A 27,878-nucleotide genomic window follows, 5' to 3' on the forward strand; every position below is an offset into this window, starting at 1 on the left:
GGAGGAGGAAACGCAGAGCCGGAGAACTCGGGCGAACTGCCCAAGATGCCGGGTAATCGTTCTGCGCATCGTGCATTCCCCCACTACTGGTGTGGTGAGCGAGCGGTCGGGGTCCAAATGAGCTCAACGTGGTTGTTGTTGAGGCAGTTGTGGCGTCTTCTGGTGATCCGAGCTCCGTCTCCGTGTTGAATGTCGCTCTTGGAGAAGATCTTGATGATATTGTTTAGAAAGCTTGTTGTTGTTTGTGGTTGTAACGGGCCTATGGCCGTAAACAATAGAGCTGGTTTCCTGGGTTGACCTGGGCAGCTCGTTTTTCTGCTTTGCCATTGATTATGATAACTAGTGACTAACTGTGCTGGATTTCCTGAGTGTTCTTAGCAGCCGCGGTTAGTTCGTGGAACTGACGCCCCGCGATGTCGCCGTCGCTTCTTTTATGAATGTGAACCTTGTTGGTTTTGCTTTCTATAATTAGTCTTGTGTATGATAAGAATGTTTGCATTTGTAAGCATGTGCATGCTGTCGCGATTTAAACGGTGCAGGTTGCACGTCTCTATGAGGTCGCCAGGGCGTTCTGTACTCTGGAGCTGCCTGAGCTATAGTGCGTGCGTGGCACGTGTAAGAATGTGGGCGGTCAGGAGATATGAAGTGATAGCTGCCAGGTGGGCTGGCGTTTGGCGTCTCGATGCCATAATGGTTTGCCTTGGGAAGAGATGTTTCATGGGCATAAATATGAATGGTCCTGGGAGAGCAACGACATTTGCTCTTTTTGTTCTTCCCGTTGCGGCTACTTCTCATCCCTCTTGTTTTTGCTTCGCTTTCCTCTCCCGTTTACTCCGGTACGTTTCTCTTACTTTCTTTTGACTCCTGAAGACGGTTACTGATCGCTCTAACCGGCTTCCTTTTGTTTTCTGTGTTTAGCTTCGCCCATGGCTAGGTGCTTTCAGTACGTTAGGGGAGAAGGGAGTTTAAGAGAGAGTTCCCCACTGCTAATGGAGGAGATGGAGTTCCGTCCTCATGTGCATGGGGATTGTGGCAAAAGAAAGGTTGTGGCGTCGGGGGCCAAGAAGAAAATCCATCCAGAAAATCGTCGCCGACCGGCGCAGCATTGTGCGGTCGCCTCGGTGGCGAAAGACACCCATCGGGCTGCTGATGGAAGCGACGACCTGGGGCAAGGTCGTCACGTCGCTAGTGAGAGTTCGCTCCCTCGTGTCGGGGATGTGGGGAGCGAATTCTACTATGTGGGGAAAACGGGGAAGAAGCGTGCTGTAAAGCGTTCTGATTGCAGCTTCCACTCAACACCCATAGCGACTAGTCTTCTGAAGGGGATCGTGTTAGACGGGGACAAAGCTAAAGTCGAGGATGAAGGTATGGAGACACTGTTGGGGACCATGGACATGGCTAGTTGTTTGGTGAGTGTTTATCCGTCAGCTTTGCTATAACACCCCGTCTTTTATTTGCATTTCCTATAATAATATTAATAGTAATAATAATAATAATAATGTAAATAGAAAAACGAAAATAGGATATCCAAGAGTTTTGGAAAAAAAAGCCCGTAAGTAGATAGGTTTAAAACCCTGGTTTTTCGGAGAGGTTTGAAAAAAAACTAGAAAATAAGGGCTTCTCACATAGAGTTTTGAGGAAAGAAAAAAAAAGGTGAGAGTTTTACTGAGAGAAAAAAAAAAGGGGTTTTGAACGAGGAAGATTATCGTTTCGCGTGACAGTAGACGACGGGGTTTCGATTTCGGGGAGCTGTTCGGTTATAACAGTGAGTAGATACTTTATGTTTTTTATAAATTTCTCGTTATCTGTTAGAAAAAAAGGCTGTGTTCATACTGTGTTTTGATACAGTGTTTTGTTACGGTTTTCGTTTTCTGCCGTTATTCTAGCTTTCTCTCCTCTTGTTTAGCTATGGAATTTGGTTATATGTTAGCATAGGGAATTGGTTAATAACTGGACTCTAAATTGAATCGGCCGAAACTCTCGGAACATAGCATCAATGGCGTCGCCATCAGCTGAACAAAACCGTTCTTTGCTTTTTTTCTGAAGTGTGGTTTTTATTGATTTGTGGTAATGATAATTGTTAACTATGAATGTTATTGTTTGGTGTTTGGGTTGATTGGGTGAGATGGGGAAGCCTTGGAAACAGCCATAATGGCGTTCGAACCATATCACAAGCAGTTTCCGTTTTTTTTGTTGTGTGAATGTTTTGTTGGTTAGAATTGAAGATGGAGGATGTGGGGTAAGGTGTTGAGGGTTGTGTGTTGAGTGGAGATGGCTCAGTGGTGCCGAAGATACCTGTGGAAGCTCGGAGAGAGAGCTTTAATGGCGTCGGTCGATTTTTGCAAAGATAAATGTAATCAAGTATTGTTGATATGGGTAGATAGGGTTTTCTCCCAACCAAACCGCTGGGTTTCTTTTTTGCCATGGATGGCGGTGGTGGCTGTGTGGTGGTGGTGGTGGTGGTTGTTTGAAATTGGAGAGGAAGGAGATGAACAAGAAAAAAACGATTTTGGGCTTGGGCCAAAAATCGTGGGCTATTATCTTTTTGTTTTGGATTTTAAAATTTTGACTTTTAGATTAGACTATGGGCCTTAGGATTTGGGCTTTTGGATTTTTGGAGTTTAGGCCGGGTTGACCAGAGTTGACTGTTGGCTTTGACCAGAGTTGACTGTTGACTTTGACCAGGGTTGACTTTGACCAGCTGACCCGAAAATTTGACTTTTTCCTAAAATTATGATTCGGTCTAATAGGATAAGTCTAGGACTATTAACGTGTTTGATTTTTTGCTAAGACCTTTATAAATATACTTGTGTACGTGTATTTACTGCTTTGTGATTTTTCTGTCTTTGGAGATACACAACGTTATGACATTTATACATCCATGAAATTAATAACGCGGTCCTACCCTTATACAGCAGCGGATATCGGTAAGTGTAATTCAATTACTTAGATATTAAAAGGGAGTTATTAGAATGAGTTAATAAAATGGAGGTTAATAAAATGGAAGTTTTGCTTGGGAAGAAACTATGCCGTTTGAGATGACTTTAACTACTTGTCTTCCAAGCCGAATGATTAGGTTATGATAGATTTAAAGTGTTAGTTGGATAAGTAAAGTTTGAAATGTTTATAGGTGGTTAGTCTACTCATACCAAAGAAATTCCATTTTGTCACCCATGTTTTTGCTTTATTTTGGCAACGTGGGTGTATTCTTGGGAACATAGGTGGAAGCGGTGGAACCGCTGGGCGATTGGATTAGGATTCGCGGAGGAGCGTCCGTTAGTTTTCTTTTAGGTTTGATTTCTTTGTTGGAAGAATGTAATAACGTAAGTTTACCTTTTTTCATGGCTTGAGGACATGGTAGTGATGAACTTTAATTGGAGAGTTTGTTTGATGTTTTATTTGGAAGGATGTTATCTTAAAAAAGAGATTTCGGATAATTATTGGGATTATTTTATTTTAAGTTGTTTCTTTTATGACATGGCTATTAGGGTTTGTATGTGTAGTATTCTCCGTCATAGTCTGGGTTTTTAAACAAGTGAACCTAGTGATGTTTGAGATAATTATATTTCAAATATTCACTTTGTTATTGTTTAGAAATTCAGGCTGTGACATTTTGGCATCGGAGCCTAGCCTAGGTTAGCTTAGTGTTGAAAAGTCTAAGTGATCCCCGGATGTGGAATGTGGGTTATAGTGTTGAGAGTTTTGGATATATGTGAATATTAATGGGAGTTTTGTTTGAACTGGATCATGGTTGAGACCGACATGGTAATACCACTGGACTGCAGCGAACACTCAATCTGAGATGTCGTCGAGTACTGATTGAATCGGTTGTTGCAGGCTATGCGTAATAACCATCCGTTTCGAGGGAGATCCTTTTGCTAAAGCGCAATAAGGAGTTTGGTACTCTTGGTGGGCAGCGATTTATCGGTGTTGGGAATCGATTGATTCGAGAGTCTTGATTCAAAGTTGTGAAAATGTCTTTGAAGCGTGCATCAGGCTATCGAGGTTCGGCGGGAGTTGGCAACTCACCAACTTGATGACGCCGCTAGGTTTTGGTGGCGAGCTCTCACCCCTAGTCCGGACACTAGAACTTTGACTTGGGAGGACTTCAAGATTAGATTTGAGAGTAAGTTCATTCCTGAGGCAGTAAAAGAGCAGTTGGCTCAACAGTTCTCTGAGTTGACTCAAGACGGGAAATCTGTGACTGGGTATGTGACCAAGTTTAATGAGTTATCGAGGTTTGCTCCTATCTTGTGGATCTTGACGACAAGAAGAAAACCAAAAGTTCATACATGGGTTAGAGAGTCACTTGTCCAGCAAGTTGATTCCTTTTGATGGGGACACTTTTGATCGTGTGTTGGACTTGGCCTTGAGATATGAGGAGCAGAATGCAGCCATAAGAGAGTCGAGGGGGAAGAGGAAGTTTGGTGAGATACCGGTTGTTGGTCCTAGGCCTTTTGAGAACAAAATTTAATAGGTTTAGGCCTTATGATGTACCCTCGAGGGTTCCGCTTTGAGACCACCATCCCGTCGGGGGTTTGGGAGGATTTCATCAGCGGCCGGGTGTATTCCGACCCCCGGGAGGATTTCATCGCCAGGTGGTTATAGGCCACCGGGCGACCGGAGGCTATAGACCTCGGGGAATCGATGTCGGCGTGGTCCCCAGGCTTTCGTGGTCGAGCTCCCGCTCTTCCGTGATCGACCAAAGATCATTACTTTTACCCCACTGATCTCAATGCTCGAGCCATAGTTCCCCGAAAAAGGGCTTTGCCGGGAGTGTAAGTAGGTGGGGCATTTATCTCGTTATTGCCCTACCAAGCGGGAAATCAGCGAACAGAGCACCAAAGACTACCACTCATGCTAGAGCCTATGCAGCTATGCGGGGACCTCGAAATGTTGAAGGTACCTTTAGTTCATCTCGCCACATTCAGAGTTTTGTTTGATTCGGTGCTTCACATTCCTTTATATCTCACAAGATATGTTGAGAAAGAAAGTTTTAAAACTACCCTTTACCTAAGCCTTTGTGTGTTGAGACACCGTTAGGAGGTTCTCGCATACCTTGTATGACGAAAGTGCAAAGGTTTTAAGTTATGTTTCTTAGAACGTGTCTTTATGGTAGACCTGATCGTTTTGGGGTTTGAGGTTTCCATTTCATACTTGGTATGGACTTTGGTTGACACGCTATCATGTTACTTTGGATTGTGCGAGGAGGGAGGTTATAGTGAATACACCGCATGCCGAGGTTGATTCACACCTGTGTTAGTAAGGAGGACTTCGGTGATGTCTAGCTTCCTATGCTTTATAGAGATACCCACGAGGGATATCGATGATGTGGAAGTAGTGAGAGACTTCAAGATGTTTTTCGAGAGATTCGGGGTTGCCACCCAAGAGGGAGGTGGAGTTTCGTATAGACTTATTCACCGGACTGCACCCGGTTTCAAAGTCGGCTTACGTGTTGGCACCTAAGCTATGGGACGAAATGAAAGTGCAAGTCGAGGAATTACTCAAGAAAGGGTAAAGAGTTTAATGTTTAGTGATTTTGTTTTGGCTTAACCATATCTTTTTTGAGTATGTGGGTTTGAATCTTTTAAGGTGTGTATGACCGTGTTCATACGACCGGTTAGCAACTCACCATGGGTGTGCCGCTATTTTGTTTCCAAGAAGGATGGTGGTTTGAGGATGTGTATTGACTTCAGGGATTTAAATCAGGTGACTATAAAAAGTAAGTATCCGCTTCCTAGGATTGATGACTTGTTGGATCAGTTGAAAGGGGCTAAGATATTTTCGAAGTTTGATTTAAGGACTGGTTATTATCAGATGGGAGTTGAAGAGAAGAGTATTCCTTTGACTGCATTTAGAACTCGTTATGGGTTGTATGAGTTTTCTGTGATGCCTTTTGGGTTGACGAATGCACCTGCATTTTTTATGGACCTGATGAATCGTATATTCAGGCCCTTTTTGGATAAATTTGTGATTGTTTTCATTGATGACATTTTAGTGTATTCACAAAACACAGAAGAACATAAGATGCATTTGAAGATAGTAATGCAGACGTTCAGAGAACATAAGTTGTATGCTAAGTTTAGCAAGTGCCATTTTGGGAAGAAGAAATTCGCTTTCTTAGGGACATGTGGTATCTAGTGAAGGGATTGTTTGTAGACCACGAAAAGGTTGTTTGAGTTGAAAGAATGGAAACAACCAACCAACGTCCACAGATTAGAAGTTTCTTGGGGTTAATGGATATTATCGGAGATTTATTGAGAAGTTCTCACTTATTGCACTCCGGCCCGCCACCAGTTAACTAGGAAAGATGTGAAGTTTATGTGGACTAATGATTGTGAGAAAGCTTTCCTAGAATTGAAACAGGTTGACTCTACTCCCAATTCTAGTAATCCCGACTAGAGGCGGAAAGCTAGTGGTTTTACAGATGCTAGTGGAACCGTTTGGGTTGCGTGTTAATGCAAGACCAGAAGGTGGTGTCGTATGCTTCACGACAGTTGAAGATACACGAGAGACGTTATCCTACTCATGACCTGGAGTTAGCGGCAGTGGTTTTTGCTTTGAAGGTGTGGAGACATTATTTATATGGTGAGAAATTCGAGCTTTACACAGATCACAAGAGTTTGAAGTATCTTTATTCACAGAAGGAGTTGAATATGAGACAAAGCAGAGATGGATGGAGTTCATAAGTAGTTATGACTTCGAGATTCAAGATCACCCAAGTGGCAATGTAGTTCATGGATGCACTTAGTCGATTGCATGGTGTTTTGACCACTCTTATGGTGCAAAGAGTGGAAGAGTTTAGAGACTATAGCGCCTTATGATGTCCTGACTACACCAGATACGATTTGAGGGGTATATATGCAGTTTGGAGGTTAGGCCGGTGATTTTCATAGAAGTGATTGCCATGCAAACACCGGACCGATTTCTTTTGAGTCGGTTGGATGATCCGGTCATTGATATTTTAGATGATTGTCCGTCGATTGGGCGTGGATTCCGATGGAGGATTGAGATTCCATGAGAGATTATGTGTACCGTGATGATCGAAGTTAAAGAAGGAAATATTATATGAAGCTCATCGCTTCTCGTTTACAATTCATCCCGGAGGAACGAAGATGTACCAAGACTTGAAGAGGACCTTTTGGTGGGAAGGAATGAAAAGAGATGTCGGAGAATATATTTCTCGATGTTTAACTTGTCGCCAGGTTAAAGCTGAGCATCGAGGGCCTTCGGATTATTGCAGCCATTAGAGATACCGATGTGGAAATGGGAGCACATTTCTATGGATTTCATTGATGGCTTGCCTAAGTCTCTCGAGAGAGGTAATGAATCTATTTGGGTTATTGTTGATCGCCTAACGAAATCTGCTCATTTCATTCCTATTGACGTCGAGAAATACTGATAAGTTAGTTTCCTTGTACATTCGGGAAGTGGTCAGGTTACATGGGATTCCAGTGAGTATTGTTTCAGATCGAGATCCTTTGTTCACTTTCGAGTTTTGGAAGAGTTTTCAGCGTGCTATGGGCACTAGTTTGGCGATGAGTACTGCTTATCATCCTCGCATTTGGATGGACCAGCAGAGGGGTGAATCAGATATTAGAAGATATGTTACGGTCTTGTGTAATGGATTTTGGTGGAGGATGGGAGGAGCATTTACCTTTGGTGGAGTTTGCATATAATAACAGTTTCCAGTCGAGCATCGGTATGGCACCCTTTGAGGCTTTGTATGGGCGTCCATGTCGATCACCTGCTTGTTGGGCAGATGTGGGAGACCGAGTATTGCTTGGGCCTGAGATAGTGAGAGAGACATCTGAACAGATTAAAGTCATTAGAGAAAGGATTAAGACAGCACAGAGTAGGCAGAAAAGTTATGCAGATTTGAAGAGGAAACGGGTAGAGTTTTCTGTAGGCGATTTTGTGTTTTTGAAGGTTTCCCCTATGAGAGGAGTTATGAGGTTTGGCATGAAAGGGAAGTTGAGTCCACGATATATTGGACCATATGAGATAGTAGCCTCCATTGGTAGTTTGGCATCGCCTTGCTTTGTTTGCCCTAACTTAGCGATGATTCATGATGTCTTCCACGGTCTATGCTACTGGAAATGTGTGAAAAGATCCCACCGAGGTTGTCCACCCAACAGAGCTAGAGTTGAACGATGATGTAACTTTTACAGGTGAGGCCTATCATGATAGTAGATAGGGATGTGAAACACCTTAGGAGGAGGATTGTAAACTTGGTAAAAGTGCGAAGGAGTGAAAGGGAAAATGACGTGACACAGGAACTTGAAGATAAGATAAGGCGGATGCACCTCGAGCTCTTCTCTCGACATTCTACCTTGAATCTCGACGAGATCCTTTTAAGGTGTGTATATTATAACACCCCGTCTTTTATTTGCATTTCCTATAATAATATTAATAGTAATAATAATAATAATAATGTAAATAGAAAAACGAAATAGGATATCCAAAGAGTTTTGGAAAAAAAAAAAAAGCCGTAGTAAGTAAGTAGATAGGTTTAAAACCCTGGTTTTTCGGAGAGGTTTGAAAAAAAACTAGAAAATAAGGGTTTCTCACATAGAGTTTTGAGGAAAGAAAAAAAAAGGTGAGAGTTTTACTGAGAAAAAAAACAAGGGGTTTTGAACGAGGAAGATTATCGCTTCAGCGACAAGAGAGAGGCAATTTCGGTTTCGATTTCGGGAGCCGTTCGTTATAACGGTGAGTAGATACTTTATGTTTTTATAAATTTCTGTTATCCGTTAGAAAAAAAGGTCGTGTTCATACTTGTGTTTTGATACGATGTTTTGTTACGGTTTTTCGTTTTTATTCTAGCTTTCTTCTCCTCTTGTTTAGCTATGGAATTTGGTTATATGTTAGCATAGGGAATTGGTTAATAACCGGACTCTAAATTGAATCGGCCAAACTCCGGAACATAGCATCAATGGCGCCGCCATCACCAACAAAACCGTTCTTTGCTTTTTTCTGAAGTGTGGTTTTATTGATTTGTGGTAATGATAATTGTTAACTATGAATGTTATTGTTTGGTGTTTGGGTTGATTGGGTGAGATGGGAAGCCTTGGAAACAACCATAATGGCGTTCAACCATATCACAAGCGGTTTCCGTTTTTGTTGTGTGAATGTTTTGTTGGTTGGAATTGAACATGGAGGATGTGGGGTAAGGTGTTGAGGGTTGTGTGTTGAGTGGAGATGGCTCGCTGGTGCCGAAGCTATAACACGGAAGCTTCGGAGAGAGCTTTAATGGCGCCGGTCGATTTTTTTGCAAAGATAAATGAAATCAAGTATTGTTGATATGGGTAGATAGGGTTTTTCTCCCCAACCAAAACGCGGGTTTCTTTTGCCATGGATGGCGGTGGTGGCTGTGTGGGTGGTCGGTTGTGGTTGTTTGAAATTGGAGAGGAAGGAGATGAACAAGATAAAAAAAGATTTTGGGCTTGGGCCAAAAATCGCGGGCTATTATCTTTTGTTTTGGATTTTAAAATTTTGACTTTTAGATTAGACTATGGGCCTTAGGATTTGGGCTTTTGGATTTTGGAGTTTAGGCCGGGTTGACCGAGTTGACTTGCTGGCTTTGACCGTGAGTTGATCGTTGACTTTGACCGGGGGTTGACTTTGACCACCTGACCCGAAAATTTGACTTTTCCTAAAATTATGATTCGGTCTAATAGGATAAGTCTAGGACTATTAACGGTTTGATTTTTTGCTAAGACCTTTATAAATATACTTGTATATAATGTGTATTTACCGCTTTGTGATTTTTCCGCCTTTTGAGATACACAACGCTATGACATTTATACATCCATGAAATTAATAACGCCGTAAACCAAAAATAATTGAATCAAGATTTTCCTACGCCTTCAAAATAATCTATGCAATAAAATACAATAATCGTAAACAAAACTTACCGCGACTTTTAGAACTCTCCACGCCTCAAGTTTTAGAATTGAGTTTATGACCGATGAAGTCATATGTAGGTGGGCATTTATTGAATGTGCCATAAATGGCCCGTTAGTGTTATATAAGGGTATTCATTGAATGTGCCATGAATGACCAAATTGTAGTTGATCGCCCTAAAGAGGAACTAAGGTATTTCGCCATGCGGAGTCAGTTGTATTCCTTGAATGTACGGAATGTAGGATTGGGTATTCCTTGAATGTGGCGTGAATGACCCGGGCATTCATTGAATGTGCCATGAATGGCCCGCTAGTGATATGATAGGTATTCCTTGAATGTGGCGGGAATGACCTAAGGTATTCATTGAATGTGCCATGAATGACCGAAGTTTTTGTTGCCAAAAGAGGCCGTGGAAATATGTGTATGAAAGCCCGAGATGGCTATGATATTGTGGTATTAGGAGAGAGGCACACAAGAATGTGTGATTCGCAAATGTGTGGAGTGCAAATCGTGGAGTAGGTACTAAAGGGTGGGTGGGTGTATAAGATAAAGTAATTGATTAATTGATGAGAGAAATGGATTTGTTTATAATGAAATGCTTTGGTTTTACCTTTGAATACATATAGAATATCTACATCCGTTATATATACAAGTTCTAACTTTCTTTGCGGGAGGGTAGGACTTAATAATATTTTGTCAGGCAGGACGCCGTCCTACCCTTTTATACAAATGGATATCGGTAAGTGTAATTCAATTACTTAGATATTAAAAGGGAGTTATTAGAATAAGTTAATAAAATGGAGGTTAATAAAATGGAAGTTTTGCTTGGGAAGAAACTATGCCGCTTGAGATGACTTAACTACTTGTCTTCCAAATGCCGAATGATTAGGTTATGATAGATTTAAAGTGTTAGTTGGATAAGTAAAGTTTGAAATGTTTATAGGTGGTTAGTCTACTAATACCAGCAAATTCCATTTTGCTGACCCATGTTTGCTTTATTTTGGCAACGTGGGTGTGTTCTTGGGAACATAGGTGGAAGGCGCGGAACCCGCTTGTGTGATTCGGATTAGTGCACGAGGCGGTCCGTTAGTTTTCTTTTAGGTTTGATTTCTTTGTTAGAAGAATGTAATAACGTAGTTTACCTTTTTCATGGCTTGAGGACATGGTAGTGATGAACTTTAATTGGAGAGTTTGTTTGATGTTTTATTTGGAAGGATGTTATCTTAAAAAGAGATTTGGATAATTATTGGGATTATTTTATTTTAAGTTGTTTCTTTTTATGACATGGCTATTGGGTTTTGTATGTGTAGTATTCTCCGTCCATAGTCCGGGTTTTTAAACAAGTGAACCTAGTGATGTTTGAGATAATTATATTTCAAATATTCACTTTGTTATTGTTTAGAAATTTGGGCTGTGACATTTGCCGCTTTGTTTCTTAAGTGATTCTGATTATGATTTTGTACTTGTAGTTTCTAGCTGGGTTTGACAAGCTGAAGAACGCTATTCAATGTGTGATCGACGCCAAACTCCCGAAGTCGAAGGATGTCCGCGAGCCGCATGGGGTGACAAGAGGAAGCCGGATCGATGACGAAGAAGTATCGCGGTCGCTCTTTGCGATGAGAACGCTAAACTGGTTGCGGCAATGGCTGAGCTGCAAATAGAGTTAGCGGAAGTCATTGAAAGTACATGCGATGTCGGGGGTTGCTCGTGAAGCTCAAAGTCGTATACCACGGCTGTGATGGAGTAGTATGCCAAGCTGTTTGGATGAGAAATATTGTCAACTACTGTAAGGCGACGGAGCTCGGAGGATCGGCACGCGCGTTGTTGTTCGCGGGCTGCGAGGCACGTTCTTCCGACCAAAGATCGCCCCTCCGGGACAAACATGTGGTCGCGGCTCCTTGATGGTGATTTCGCTTCTTTGTCTTAGTATGAAATGGGCTCATTTGGTAGTTAGTTGTGTCTGTTCTTTGCCCCTACGAGGGTTAAACATTAGAGCTGTGTTTTCAGGCTTGCAAAGCGTTTGCCTTGTTGATCTGACCGGTGTCCACGAAAGTGGCAGTTCATTAATTTTTCCCCCTTTGTTCACCGGTCCGATCTGGATTTTCTGGGTAAACCTAGGAGATCAGTGGGTTAGAACTGGTTATCTGAAACTGGTGGTGTAGCTTTGTGGTAAATGTATGCTTAATGTTATCTTTTGCTTGACTGCTTGTAGCTATTACTCTGTTTATGGGGCTTGTTTCTGAGATGTATTCTCGTAAAGCGTTATGTTTGTGTAGTATTGCTCGGGGGAGCGATCTGGGAGATGTGAGTGTCTGATTAGTTTAGACTTAGGGGGCTCATGACCCTACAAGTTTCTGAGGGCGTGGTGCTCGCTGAGAGCGTTCTCGCAGAGTTGATCCTAGGGGTATAGGTCCTCAACTAGCGAGACTCGGAGAGGCTATGAGCTTGTAAGCTCCTGAGAGCGTGTGTAGCCCCTGAGGGTCTTTGCTCTGAAGCGTTCTCGCTGAGTTGATCCTAGGAGTATAGGTCCTCAACTAGCGAGACTTCGAGAGGCTATGAGCCCGTAAGCTCCGAGAGAGTGTTACGCTTCGCTAAGAAGCGTGTGTAGCCCCCGAGGGCTACTCTTGAGGCGTTCTCGCGAGTTGATCCTAGGAGTATAGGTCCTCAACTAGCGAGACTTCGAGAGCCTATGAGCCCTGTAAGCCCCCGAGAGCTACGCTTTCGGGAGAGCGTGGGTAGCCCCCGAGTATTTGCTCGCTCTTGAGAGCTCTCGCGGAGTTGATCCTAGGAGTATAGGTCCTCAACTAGCGAGACTCAGAGAGGCTACTAGAGATGTTGTCAGTGCATATGTACTGATGGTGCTTGTGGTGCGAGTGGCTTGGCTTGGAGATGCGAGTAAATGCCGTATCTTATAATAACAATCTTAAGTAACCTATACTTGAGTTTTCAGCAAATGGAAACATGAATTACACAACATAATGATACTAACAATAAAACTTCTTTAACAAGTACGTGTTCCAAGGTCGTGGCAATAACTTTCTCTCGTGTGTTTTAATCCAGTACGCTCCATTGCCAACGACGCGTTCCACTATGTAAGGGCCTTCCCACGTTGGCTCTAGTTTAGAGTCATCTTGAGTTTTTTTCAAGACTAAATCCCCAGGTTGAAAAGATCGAGGATGTACTCGTTTGTTGTAGGATCGCTTTAGGATCTGTTGGTAAGATTCTACTCTGATAGCTGCTAGGTCACGCCGTTCTTCCAGCAGATCGACCTCCCGAGCTAGTACTGAGTCATTATGCCCTGATTCGACAAGTTCAGATCGAGTTGTCGTGATTGTCAGCTCGGTGGGGATGACAGCTTCTATGCCATAACATAAGGAGAATGGTGATTCGCCTGTGCTGGAGCGAGCTGTGGTGCGGTGAGCCCATAGGATATTCTCAAGCTGGTTTGGCCATTGGCTTTTGTTTTTTTCAATCTTTTTCTTCAAATTCTCTAAAATGGCTTTATTGGCCTCCTCACCGTCCCATTGCTTTGAGCCGCATCGGGGGAGTGGAGAATCGTGAACGATCTTCCACTTGGCTAGGAACTCTCGACTGTTTTGCCTTGAACCATTGAACCATCATTCATCATCACCAATGTGTGGTAAGCCAAATCGGTGATGATATGAGTCCAAATGAAATTCCCGACATGTGACTCTTTGATGTGTGCCAACGAATCGCCGACCCACTTTAGTGAAGTAATCTGCGGCAGCCGGACAAAGCGGAAGCCGGTGCTCTTCCGAGGGATGAATGGTCCCATAATGTCCATGCCCCATTATGTGGAACGCCAAGGGCTCGTGGATGTTGATCGGTTGGCTGGGGTTGAATGATGTTGTGCCCAAATGTTTGACATTTGACACACTTCGGGACATATATTTTGGCATCGATCTGCATACGGGGCCAGAAGTATCCTTGGGAGATCGCTTTATGGGCCAATGAGCGACCTCCAGCATGGTTTCCACACTCTCCTTCATGAATCTCAGCGAAAATTAACTGACCTTGTTCTAGACTGATGCATCTCAGATGAGGTCCCCCAGCGGATTTGCAAAATAACCTGTCATTTACCAAACAATAGCTACGTGCCTGGTGCGGAATCTTCCTGGCCTTGGTACGCTCATCTGGGAGTGTACCGTGCTGGATGTACTGTATAATAGGCTGCATCCATGTTTGACTCATCTAATCTCCAGAGAGTGGGCACAGGTCACTGATCTCTAAGACATGGTCTGCTTGGTAACCTGGTCGGTCGACCACTTCAATGGTCAGTTATCTAGGGGCACAGTTCGATGTCTGAGTGGCCAGGTATGCTAAGCTATCTGCGTGACGGTTCTCGTCACGCAAAAAATGGTGTACCGTAGCTCTGCTGAAAGAAGGAAGTAAATCATTAACAACTTGAAGGTATTTGGAAAGATTACCTTCATGGGTAGTATACTCTTTTGCGATCCGCGAACAACCGGGCCAGAGTCACTAAAGATTTGAGCTCCTTTACACCGAAATGGATTGCCGCGACATAACCCCATTATTAATGCCTCATGATCCGCCGTTATTGGAGGTCGCGTCTATCTGGCCGCGCTTCTACCATAGCTCCCTCGGGAGATACTAAAACGATTCTCGATACCATCGCCTCACGGGTTCTTGGAACCATCTACGTAGGGACGGACTATTTTTTATGTTTGTTTTCGCGGTCGCGACTCTCGCTTCGACTCCCCAATTGGGGTCGTCGACTGAAAAATCTGCTAGGAAATCTGCGACGACCTGGCCTTTCTGAGACGTACGGGGGACGAATTCCATGTGGTGCTCACCCAATTCTTCGGCCCATATCGCCATCCTAGTAGTCTTATTCTCCTTGTGAAGGATCCGCTTCAATGGAAGGTCGCTAAGTACTTTGATTGGATGAGCTTGGAAGTAAGGTCTGAATTTTCTTGCCGAGTATAATAAAGCAAGCACTGCTCTTTCAACGTGGGAATAATTCTTCTTGGCTGGAATGAGCGTCTTACTTGTGAAATAGATCGGCTTTTCTGAATTGTTTTCCTCTTTGAAGAGAACCGAACTGATGGCGAAGTCCGATATCGCCGATATAGAGCCCGGTTTTCTCCATCTGTTGGTTTGGCTAAGACGGGAGGCGTTGTGAGGTATTCCTTGAGAGTGGAGAATGCTTGGTGACATTGATCGTTCCATGAGAACTGCTCGCCTTTCTTCAGTCGGTGCTGGGACTTCTGCTGTTTGAGTGCTCTCTGGAGGATTGCCCTTTGTAGATGTTGTCTTTAGTCTGATGAGTGGCTGTAGTAGCTGTAGGAACTGGAGCGTCTTTTGTGGTTACGACAACAAGGTCAGAGGTGACTTCTGTGGTAGTGACAAATGTGATAATTTGAATGGTTTCTTTCGCGCCGCTACCGGGTGTAGGGTAGCCGGCGGGCGACCAGAAGCTCGCTTGCGGGATGCTCTCTCTCGGGGCTTACCTCTAGGATTTGTAATGCTGGGACAACTGCTGCCTTAGTGGAGCTTGGGATCTGGGTTGGTGAGAGGAAGTTCTTACTGGAGCCCCCAGCGTTCTGCTTTGGTACGTTGGCTCTGACCTCGGCCACTAAGTCTTTGGCCATTGTATAACTGGTGGGCTCGTTTCTGATATTGATGGGAGATTCAGTGGTCTTGTTCGCTGCGAGGACCTGGTTACAATGATAAGCCTCGAGCTGGTTGCTCCGAAGCTCCACCGTTCCCCTCGGGCCAGGAAAACAGATCACTTGATGCAATGTGGAAGGTATTGCCTGCATTTGATGGATCCATCGTCGTCCTAGAATAGCGTTGTAGGACGACTTGGTATCGAGGACGCTGAAACGCGTGTTGAAGCTGACCTTGTCTTCTCGGGAGCCCACTGAGACTGGGAGTATGATGTCTCCCATTAGGTCGACCCTGGAGCCATTGAACCCAAAGAGAGGCGCGATCGGGTCTATGAAGACCGATTTTGGCAGGTTCATCTCTTGGATAGTATGGTAGAACAAAATATCGCACGAGCTGCCAGGATCTATCAAAACTTCGCTTGACGGTCCGGGCCGCTGATTTTGACGTGGACCACACGAAAAGTGCGGGGCGGACGCAAACCTTATTGAGGTCGGCCTCCGAGAAGGTAATATCTCCCCGACTGGCCCCGAATGCGGTGGGCGGAAAGCGCCTGCGACAAAAAGTTGTAAACTTCATGAAGGGCGCCCACGCGCCTTCTCTTTTCTCTAGATGTTGAGACGGAATCATCCTGAAGTGTGATCATGTGAATGGTTCTGTCATATTCCCAACCTGTCGACGGTTGGCGATGATCTTGACGGGAGCGGTCTCGGGGACGTCCTCTGATGTGAGAGCGACCTTGGGTCCTCTGATCGTTACATCGAGGTGGGGATCTACTTTGTACTCTGCGGGCCATGAGCTTGTGGCGCAAGTCGCCGTCGGCTATGTTGGTGTATTGTTTGATGTGACCTGCTTCTATGAGATCCTGCAAGTAATGCTTGAGCCCCCAGCATATATCGGTCTCATGGCACTTAGCTCGGTGGAAGCCGCAGAAGGGGTCGGTCGGGCGATCCGGCCGGGTTGCCTTATCTCGTGTCGGTGGTAGTAAAATTTCGTTTGATCTTCTCTAGTATGTAACTAGGAGATCTGGTAAATACGGCGAATTCTCGGTCATTGCTCGCCTTGAGTTTGGAGGGCTACCCTTGTTGTCGGGGTCGTTTTTTAGAGGATGATGTTACCTCGTAAACTTCTCCTTCTTCTATTTCGTCTTCTTCTTGGTTCTGATTTTTCAAACCTTCTTGTAACTTGATGTACCTATCTACTCGAGCATACAACTCGACCCACGCTTTGGGATTTCTTTCTTCGGGAGCGATCCGCGAAATGCAATGTTCACGGGCGGCAGCGCTTTTGTGAAAGCCACCGCTGCAAATGACTCTTTGAGGCCACTCTCCATGTCTAGTAGTTCGGTTTTGAACCGACTTAAGAAGGAGCGGAAGGTTTCCTCCTTGCCGAGTGCAAGCTGAAAGAGTGAATTGAGATCGCCCTTTTACGCCCTCGATATGGACGATTGGCTCCGCCGAACAGTCGATGAGCCGCTCGAAGTTCTTTATCGAAGTCCGCCTCGAGGGAGAAGAACCGACCGAGTGGGCCATCTTTTAGACTAGCGTGAAATAGTCCGCAATGTAGGTGGTCGAACTCGCGCAATCGTAGAGTGCTAGACTTTGAACATACCGAGCTATATCTTTGGCTCCGGCATGTCGCGCCATCGTACATTTGGAATCGTGGTTGGACGAAATCTGAGGAGAAAAATTTCTATGAGTAGCTCAACAAACAAATGGAGATGCACGAGGGTTTTCAAAGATCTTTGCACGATCCGGGTAGAGTCTTTCTTTACCGCATTTTTGTCGAGCCTTTGGTTCAGCTCGTTGATCTGTTGACTGACGTTGATAACGTCGTCTTCTGCGGTGGCGCCTAGTGGGTTATGTGTGTCCACTTGTGCGCGTAGTGTGACGTTTTCCTGCTTGAGTTGAGCTATTTGCTCGTTTACTGTGCCTAATTGTCCTGCTAACATGTGGAGTTGAGCTTCGAGGCTTGCCATGCTTCGTGGGCTTGAGAGTTTTGGTTACTGATTTGTTTGGAAGTGGTTTGGTTTCTCAAGTAATCGAGACCATAGACGGCGCCAATGTAAAGGTGTGATTTAGCTTTCCCTTACGCATAGTTGATTGGGGACTAGAATGGGTTGTTGGATGGACCGAGTTCGTCTTGAGAACGAACTGCCTACGTATCTTGCTCTTGGTTTTTGTGGGGAGAGCGTAATCAGTCCGGCGTGAAGTTCATAGGAGAGGTATTTATAGATATTGAGAGTGTATCCTTGCCCACCACGTAAAAAGCGGTCCCAAACGAGGGTGGAGATCGGGATAGCATGTGAGAACCGCCCTCATAGGTCCGGCCAGAATGATGTGGAGTGGCAGTCTGTACAAGTAGCTTGCGGCAGTGACCAGTAGCTGACGGCCAAGATTTGTGCAAGTACATCTTTAGTCATGATTTCTTCTGGAAGGGGTACCTGAGTCACTTCCTAGCGTAGTTCGCGTGGTGCTGCGACCTGTCTGTAGCATTCTATTAGCTCATGGATGCGACCTGGATCCATAGGTCGGTGCGTCATTTCCACCATGTTAGGCGCGTGCTGTATAGAGAATATCACTCCCCTACAAGGGGTATCCAAATCAAGTTCAGCACCCCCCTCACAATCAAACCAGGTCCAAGTAAATTTTGGTTTTGTTATTACTATAATCTTTCTTTTTGTAATCATTCGTTGTAATACATACATATTTTGAATAGAAATATAACAATACTGGCTTGTGATCTTCAATATTTTTAGTATGTTAGGTAGTTAGTATATGATTTTTTTCGTCATTACTACTTGTTAATGAGTTCAGCTATATGAATGCCTATGATTACATCTTTCTTATTGTTACAACATGCAAGAAAGAAATGCAAAGATGCGATCAAGACTTCTCAGGAACGTTTTCGTTGGTCTGTTTCTTGTAACATTTCCCAAGCAACTTCAATAACGAACATCACAATCTCCAAATGTAAAAATAAAACAATCTTCAAGAAAATATGTGCAACATATATGCTTGCCTAGAATGCCGAAGTTGACACTAAGTGGTGGTGAAAGTTCGCTTCACATTGCATCTCAGTAAGCTCCAAGTGATGAGATTGAAGACATTGCTCACATACTCCAAGTGCTGAGATAGTTTAGAATCACGTACATTTTCACTATTATTTGCCATTATGTCCGCTGTCTCTGCGATTCTCGCTCCTTGCATAAAGAGGTAAAAGAGCACATGAGGTTCCTGACATTTTCATTTTCTTTTGCTTGCACAAAGCTTGGTTTTTAGGGCAGGACCCTAACAAAATAGTTAAGAACTAGCAAATGTTTATTTTCGTATATAAGGTCCCGTGGCATCCCCAGACCCAGATGGTGGGAAAATGAGCAAGTGTTTTTTAAACATTGTTTTGTCAATGATAAATTGCAGTAATTAAAAACTCCAACCTATAACAAGAACTAATAAGTTTCAAACTTAATGGTGAAATTATACTTCTTATGTGGAAAATTAATTCTTAAGAACTTCGTGTGCAGCAAAACTGAGGAAGAGGTTTAATTTGGTGGAGGCTCCATATGAAGATTTTTTTTCTCATGTATTTTGCCCATGTTGTTCCCTTTGTCAAAGAGTTTACAGAGCTCCAGAGGAAAGGACTTTTTACTATACCTACATAAAGTTGAACATAGAAAGCTAACAATGCATGTGCCACAATATAGGACTCCTTGCGCAACAGGCGATGCAACAGAGTTATCAAGATCAAGTCCAGCTTCCTCCTCAGAACCAAGCCATGTCTAAGTAAATATATGTTATGTATCTGTATAATCATTTCCACATTATCAAGAAAAAAAATATGCACAATCATTTCCCTGTAAAACATTTATTCTCAAACGGAACATACATGTGTAGCACTTCGAAATGAAAATATGGAATCGGATCCTTGCTCAACAGGAAGCCATGTCTTCTAAGTAACGTTGTTTGCAGAAACTAACTTAGCTAAAACAACCAAAAACCCAAACATATGAGTGAAATAATTGGAACTACTTAAAAGATGTCAAGCAATCAAAGTCGCGGGTGAGAACCATATGAGAGTGCTGGAGTTAGTGGAGTATAATTGGTGGGGCGTTCGCGCGGGTCCGGTCGTCCTTAACTGCTTCAAAGTACGATTTATTGTAGATTGGATCTGAACCTGATACAGACACGGTAATTATCCACTAATTAAAGTGTAGTTCCACTGTAGTAGTCCGCTTTTTTACTTTTTCGTTAAGCAGTCCACTTACTTTTCTTGTTGTCCATACTCACTTGACAGGTGGGCCAGCTCAATTCCCCCAATACCAAAGTTCATCTTTGGCTTTCACTTTGGAGTTAGGCCAGTGGCCAACCATCTTGCACCTGTTTAACGAACCAGGCTTTGATGTACGCCCGTACAAAGTTTAGATGCCACACTACATTATTATTATTATTATTCCACAGGTCATAGATGCTACTATGCTAGTGATTAGTGAAGAGTAACAAGCAAGAGTTGCACTGTCCCGTAACTCATAAGTTAAACTTATCAAAAAAAAAAAAAATCACAAGTTAAAAACTTAAAATCATGGCCTTCACAAAAGATCACCTTACCCTAAATTCAAAGCTTCGAATCTCTAAAACAATCAAAATTTTGTGTAAAAAAACAGAAACAGTGACCTAAAAGTACAACATATTTTGGTGTTTTTTTTTACATTAAATGCAATGTATTCTTGGAAAATTATCTATGAGCTAAATTTTCAAATTTCTATGACCAAAAATCAGATAGTCTAATTTTTAGGACCAGTCAAATAGTAATCTACAATTTTCATTACCAGAAACCAGACTAACCAAAGAGCCCACTTATATTAATGCCAATAAAATATTTTACTACTATTTTTTCAAATTTTAAAACGGTAGGTGCATGATTTTCTTCCTTCTCTTTTTTGTCTTTGCCGCCATTAAGCCTCTTCATTTGAAATAAGATGTTAGAATACCCTATTCAAAATGGTCTCCTTCTCAAATAAATAAAAGTGATCTCTCTCCAACTAATTTTCCATATATTTTAATGCAGTTATTCAAATTTATACACATCTACTAACATTGTTTATAGTTTCTACATATATATATATATAAGATAAAGTTGTTAGTTAGTTGTTACCAAAATAAATTAAAAGAAGATTAAAAAAAAAAAATTGGAAAAGAATATTTATGAAAACATAGTGAATCTACACCTCATTGAATTAGTTTTATTATGCTCTTTCTAGTTATTCTAGTTTTTGGTAATAAAAATTGTATATTACCATTTGACTTGGTATAAAAAGTTAGACCATCTAATTTTTTGTCATAGAAATACAAAAATTCCACCCGTAGGTAATTTTTCAATGTATATTTTTTTCTTGCCCTAAAAATATGCTACACTTTTATTTTATTTTACCATTGATACATTATGTTAAATATGTTTTGATGGAATGTCAATGTCAATTAATTGGTTGTTAGAAATGATGACATCAGTTGCACTCTCCTCTTATTTTACCTATACGAGAAAAATACCCTAAAAGACAACCAAATTTTAATATATATTCATATCTTGGTTGCTATCTTCAAATTTTCAGATTCCACAGTCTACCATATTAAGTCATTGTTAGTAACGTGAACTGAGAATAGCAGCCCTTCAACAACTATGATTCTTCTGCACCACTATCTCCATAGCTATTATAATTGACAACTATGCACATTAGCAGTAGCACCATACCAATTACAAAGATCAAAGTGAGAACCAACTAACATTCCAGGACAAGTGTTGATCCACGTTTCAACCTTAAATTAAGCAATCGATGACCATATGTTTCACCACAATCTCGACCCATGCGGTACAAATTCCATTGTAGTCGGTTCTCACTTTCATGGTGGTGTCTGCATTACCGCTATTTGTGGGGACTATGGATGCGGGCGGAGAGGTAGCAGAGGGAAAGAAAAAGTAATGGGGGTGGGTATGGACCTGCGATGACCACCAAGATGCCACCATAAATGGCCACTCAACCTTCATTGCCATATCTCGGTCAAATAGTTTGGTATTGAATTTAATAATTTAACACAAGTATGTGAACCGTGCTACTCATCAGTATTTTTTCAATTTTTTAAACATGTCGCTATAACATCTGTCGGATAGTAAGATTTTTGGAATTCTAGTTCTAATCTAAAAAATAATATAAAAATATTAAGAGGGGTTGAATATAATTTTAGTGACGTGAATGAGATTTTCTAAATTATTTTAAATAATATAAAACTATTTATAATTTCAATAAAGTGAAGGAGTTTTTTGTAAATTGTTTAAAAAAGAGAAACTGATTAGAATAATTAAAAGAAGTGATTCTAAAATCTTAAAATAGAAATATTAGAAATACACTATTCCGGTTGAGAAATGTGCCTCCTAAAGACCCGGTTATCATATATAGTGTAGAGATACTAGTTGATAAATATGGGCCAACTTTAAGGGTTTTATGCAATTGGGGTCAAAAGCATTAGTTTTAGACTTTTAGTGAATGAGTTTTGTTATTGAGGTTTTGATTAACCGTTCTTTTATTTCCGCATGAATTAATTTTGTGTGGGTATTCTTAAAGAAATTTGTAGATACCAAGTACCAACCCAATTACCCAAGTTTGAAGAAATTCGAAAATTTGATTTGTTTTTGGAGAATTTTAGTCATATAGGATTAAAAATGAGGAGAGTGAGCAGGTGTCGACTAACAAAGTCGGTTAAAATTTTGGATGATGATATTAGAGACCTGGAGCTTGAATCCTACCAGCATCAAAAAATTATTGATCTCATTTAAAACAGGCGTGAGCATAAAAGAGTTACTGATCTTATTTAAAACAAACTTACCAATAAATAAATAAATAACAAATAGAGTCTAACAGCCCAATTTAATTGTAAAAAAATTGAAAATTTTATATATTTTTAGGCAGAAAAAAATATAAATTGTATTTAACGTAGAAAACACTAAAAATAAGTTAGTATTTTTAATCATTATGCCAAAAAAACAAAAACCATCCGTCAATATATCTGCTTAATCCGGTTTCCACATGCTGGACGCCTGGACCAAATGACCAACAAGCAGTATTATTGAGAAAATACAAAAATTATACCACATGTCATGTTTCAGCAGTTAATCATTTCTTTCCAAATACCAAAAGAACCACAGAAGGCACTATCCGTCCATGCTTTACATTGTACGTTCTTTTTCCAAAAGAAAATAAAAGGAAAACAAAAAAAGATCACCCACTAATGGTGTATCTTTCACCGTAAACCCAACGCACTATCCTACAAATCTACAATATTAAAATACCACCACCCCAAAATAAACATAAACTTGCTTTACCTGCCAAGATCTCACATCCACATGTACGTCTCGGATTGTCCCAATCTCTTCGGACATCAACAACCAATTAAATCCATTTCATAACCTCTGCAACTCCAACTCTCACAAAACCAAACTAACTTCACTTCCAAAACAAGAAAAGCCGGCGAACACGCAAAATCCTCTTTCTAGTGGGTCCTCAGATCTTCAAGATCTACAGTATTCCAATACAAGGAAGAGTACAGGAACAGTTCTCCGGCTGTTGATATGGCGCCGAGCACGATTCGAAAAGCAATAGGAGCAGTGAAAGACCAGACAAGCATTGGTATCGTGAAAGTAACGAGTTCAGTCGCACCGAGTCTAAAAATCGCTATTGTTAAAGCAACGAGTCATGATGACGATCCAGCTAACGAGAAATACATTATAGAGATCCTCAACTTGACATCATATTCAAGAATATATGTTAATGCTTGTGTAGCTACCATCTCGAAACGACTTGGCAAAACTCGAGATTGGATTGTTGCATTGAAGGTACTAGTACTAGTCAACAGGCTGTTAGTCGAAGGTGATCCTGAGTTTTTAACCGAGTTATGTTTCGCCACGAGAAGGGGTACTAGATTGTTGAATTTATCGGATTTTAAAGACGAAGCCCATTCGAACACGTGGGAGAAATCTAGTTTTATTCGAACTTACGCTATTTATCTTGATCAGAAAGTTGAATTTATGTTGTATGAGCATAATCAAAGAGGTGGAAATGGAAATGGTGGCGACAGGCGACATTCTCGATCTGTTAGCGATGAGTATGGAAGCTATGGTGTGAAAGTTCCACAAAGATCTTACTCTGATAATGATGTGGGTGAAATTAGGGAGCGAAAACCGCCAACTCCATTGCGTGAAATGAAGCCGGAGAGGATTCTAGGAAGGATGTCTCATTTACAGCTTCTTCTTGATCGATTTTTAGCTTGTAGACCGATGGGTATGGCGAAGAGTTGTCGAATGGTGCTTATTGCATTGTATCCAATTGTTCAAGAAAGTTTTAAGTTGTATGGAGATATATGTGAAGTGTTGTCAGTGTTACTTGATAAATTTTTCGTTATGGAGTACGTGGAATGTGTGAAAGTTTTTAAAGCTTATGCTAGTGTTGCTAAACAGATTGATGAGCTTGTTGGGTTTTATAATTGGTGTAAAGATACTGGTGTTGCTAGATCTTCAGAGTATCCTGAAGTGCAGAGGATTACTGATAAGTTGTTGGAAACTCTGGAAGAGTTTATTAGAGATAGAGAGAAGAAGCCAAAGAGTGAAGAGAAAGAGAAAGAAAATGAAGTTGGAGGAGTTGAACAAGTTGCGGATTTGAATGAAATTAAGGCTTTGCCTGCACCTGAAAGTTGGTCACCTCCCCCACCACCAGAACCTGAACCTGAACCTGAACCTATGCCAGAGGTGAAACAAGAAACTGGGGATTTAGTCGATTTACGCGAAGAAACAATGTCCACTGAAGATCAATCCAATAAATTAGCCCTGGCATTATTTTCAGCTCCCCAAGCCAGTTCCTGGGGTGGGCTAAATGGAGTTACTTCAGCATGGCAAAATCCAGCTGCAGAGACTGGAAAGGCTGATTGGGAACTGGCCCTAGTCGAATCGGTGAGTCATTTGTCGAGTCAGAAAGCGTCGTTACCGGGTGGGTTTGACCCGTTATTGTTAAATGGTATGTATGATCAGGGTGCTGTGAGTCAACACAATGGTGCTGCTCAATTGAGTGGTGGAAGTGCTAGTAGTGTGGCGTTACCGGGTTTGGGTAAAACTACAACGCCCGTTTTGGCTTTACCCGCTCCGGATGGGTCTGTTCACATCATGGGTCAAGATCCATTTGCAGCGTCAAATAGCATACCGCCACCGTCTTATGTGCAAATGGCTGATATGGAAAAGAAACAACATTTGTTAGTGCAAGAGCAACAGGTTTGGAATCAGTATGCAAGAGAAGGAATGCAAGGTCAAGTTAGTTTGGGTAAGATAAGTGGATCCGGGTTTTACAACCCAGGTATGCCGGGTATGAATATGGTTCCCTATGGGATGCAACCTGTTAATGGTGTAGGACCTTCAGGGTACTATCATGTACCTTACTGAAAAAGCTAGTTACTGTTTTTGTGGCCATTTTTGTGATATTTTAGGTGTTTGCTGTTGTACTCCTTATTGATTGAAGTTATGGGGCTCTGTAACTTTGTTATAATGTTAGGTGTTGCTCTTGTCTTATTGGTTTAAGTAATTGTAAATTTGTAATTGGGGGGAAGCAAAATGAGAGAGTTGTGGAACAACTTTTTCAGGTTTATTGCTCATGACGACGAATTGAATCAGAGGCCGTAGTACTTTTGGAGGTTCAGTAGTTCAGTTTTGGTTTGTTGACCATATTTGAAGAGGACACCCAGTGTACCCTCTTTTGCTATGGTCAGACGTCCAGTTTGATTGACAAACTCAGAATAATCCAAAGACTGTAGTCCTTTTAACTCCATTCATATAATTAGCTTTTGCCAGTATCAAGAATGCTGGAAAACAGTTCTTCCATAGTTCCAGACACTATACGACTTTTAGCGTCAGCGGTTTAGCAACCACACTATAAAATGTTAGTTGTTTTTTTATTCTAAAATGTCCATTCTAAAGGCTGGCACCCACATCCATCTGATTAAGAACGAAACGAGGAATGCCCCGTAATCAAGGGGTCTCCTGAGAGAGGTCGGTGTACACTCTAAAGTCTAAACCAGCTGTGTTGCATCTTAATTATACTTGCTTTCAAATTTAAGCGGGTTGCATAATGTAGGCAAAAGGAAGTTGATCTATAAAAGCTTCGACATCATTTGCATCTTGTGGTGTCAAATAGGGCTGGGCTGGGCCGGGATGGCCCGACTCTCAAACAACAAAGCCCTCATGTTTTGAGGGCCGGGTCAGCCCTATCTTCATTTGTTTTGAGGGCTGGGTCGGGTCTGGCCAATACTTAAATCTCGAAGCCTTTATCCGACTCTCAACTTTCTCGGTTTGAAGGGCAGGATTTGAGAGCCAAACGTGAGAGTCGGATACTATATTATACATTTGATTTACAAAATAAATTTATAAACATTAGTTAAAAATGATAAAATTGAATGCATTTCACAATTAAACTTTCAAATTACTAAAAAAACCGTAGTAAAATTGTATTAGTCAATTAAGATCAACTAAATTCATTTCATAAAATATTATAACGAAATTATAAGGTTGGCAAATTTAAGAGATAAACGTTATTTTAAGTGATTTTTAGTGTATTAATGTTAAAATGAAATATATTGTATGAATATTTTATTAAAATATATGTGATAAATGTTGAGGGTCTAATGAGGGTCGGACTTAAGGGAGGGCTTAAGTTTCAAAGTCTACCCTATTACTCTCTTTTAAAAAATTTGAGGGCCGGATAGGCCAGACCCACGAATGTGTGAGGGCCTCATTTTAAAGGCTTTTTTAGCCCATGGGCCAGGTCGGGCAGGGGGCTTGAGGGCCATTTTGATACCCATTGAATTTTCTCGTTGAGAAATGAATATTACTCACTAATGGATTCTTTATGTAATTTGGGCTGCTGTCATGGAATCTTTGTTATATCAGAAAGATTCGAGGGAGAGCTGGATCTACTCATCTTGAGTTTGACGTCATAACTACTCCTTGCGCAATTCATACATACATGACTTGACCAGAATCCTGACTGTGTCTTTGGATCGTTTTCTAGGTTTGCACTTTGTAGCAGTTCAATTTTATCTTAAATTCTCGCCATTGCAGTTGCCATGTGAAACAAAATGTGCTGTGTCATAGAAGAGTAGATCAGATAAGCATTCCTTCAGCTAATTGAACGGGTTGACCAACTATTTTCCTCTAACAATCAACTGAAAGTCTGAAACCAACGCAAACCTAACGTTGTGGCCCATGATAGTCAAAACTCGCACCCCATTTCATTATAGAAAATGGGTGCTATTTGTGTGTGTTAATTTTTTTTTTTTTTTTTTTGAGGCTAGGTTAGGGGCTGAAAACTCCAACCATTTATTAAATAAATGAGAATGAGAGCTAATTAAGTAATTAACAAGCATGCCGTCTGGAAATGTTTCACACTCAATAGATAACTTTGGAGACCTACGCTTTTTTGAGTTATATACAGACCAAATTCTGAAGAATTTGTAGTATTCTACAACCACCTGGTCCATGTGGTAATTGTTTAAACTTACTGACTCTGATGGCAAGGATTACCAAAATACCATGAGTTACTAAACACGGAATTTGACAGCGTTTATAGTGCATACTGCATACCAGATGAAAAAAAATCGTGGACAGTACAAGCAGGGGATCAGCTATAGTGAACTAGTTTTTAGCTTCTATTTTTCACTTAAATCTATTTTGATATTTTGGGAAGCATAAGTTCGACCTTGTGGAATGTTCTATATGGATCATTCACAACTTTTGCTAGTTCAATAATTATGAAGGTAAGAACAGAAGAAATTCGAAACGTTGATGGATGACATATGATAATGTATAGAAGAACATAAACACCTCTGGCTCGTTTCAAATCGGGAAATTTATTGGTTCCTGAAGAATTCAATTGGTTTATCCCTGCGGGACTTGGCAACTTGAAATTCCAGCTTATAAGGACCATTCCATTCATCTCCACTAACAAATGAGAAGTTTTGGTATCGTTTTTATAACAGATACACACAACGGCGAATCATTCTATCTACTTTCTAAATGTTTTTTCTGGGCCATCAAATTATTCTAGGGTGTAGTTCTTTATTTGTTGTTTAAATGCCCGGTAATGAGTAATATAAATTAGGGTTAACTACCCCTAGGAGGTGGGAAATCCTAATTGGCTCATCTAGTTGGGGGTAGGACTAGTTAACCCTATAAATTATATAGCGAATACTGTTGTGGCTTTTGTATCCTAAAGGTTTTCTTCTTCTGCTGGATTGGAG

The 27,878-nt window shown here is 41.5% G+C and overlaps 1 pseudogene across 1 annotated transcript; it reads left to right on the plus strand.

The window, feature by feature from the left end:
- The first annotated feature begins 22,891 nt into the window (after nt 1–22,891).
- Nucleotides 22,892–25,155, plus strand: LOC147507777 (putative clathrin assembly protein At4g32285 pseudogene; annotated as a pseudogene). Its single transcript, XR_015217793.1, has one exon. The product of XR_015217793.1 is annotated as a putative clathrin assembly protein At4g32285 pseudogene (transcript).
- Nucleotides 25,156–27,878: the final 2,723 nt, after the last annotated feature.

Source organism: Coptis chinensis, chromosome 3 (genome assembly GCF_015680905.1).
Source record: "Coptis chinensis isolate HL-2020 chromosome 3, ASM1568090v1, whole genome shotgun sequence".
Lineage (NCBI taxonomy): Eukaryota > Viridiplantae > Streptophyta > Magnoliopsida > Ranunculales > Ranunculaceae > Coptis > Coptis chinensis.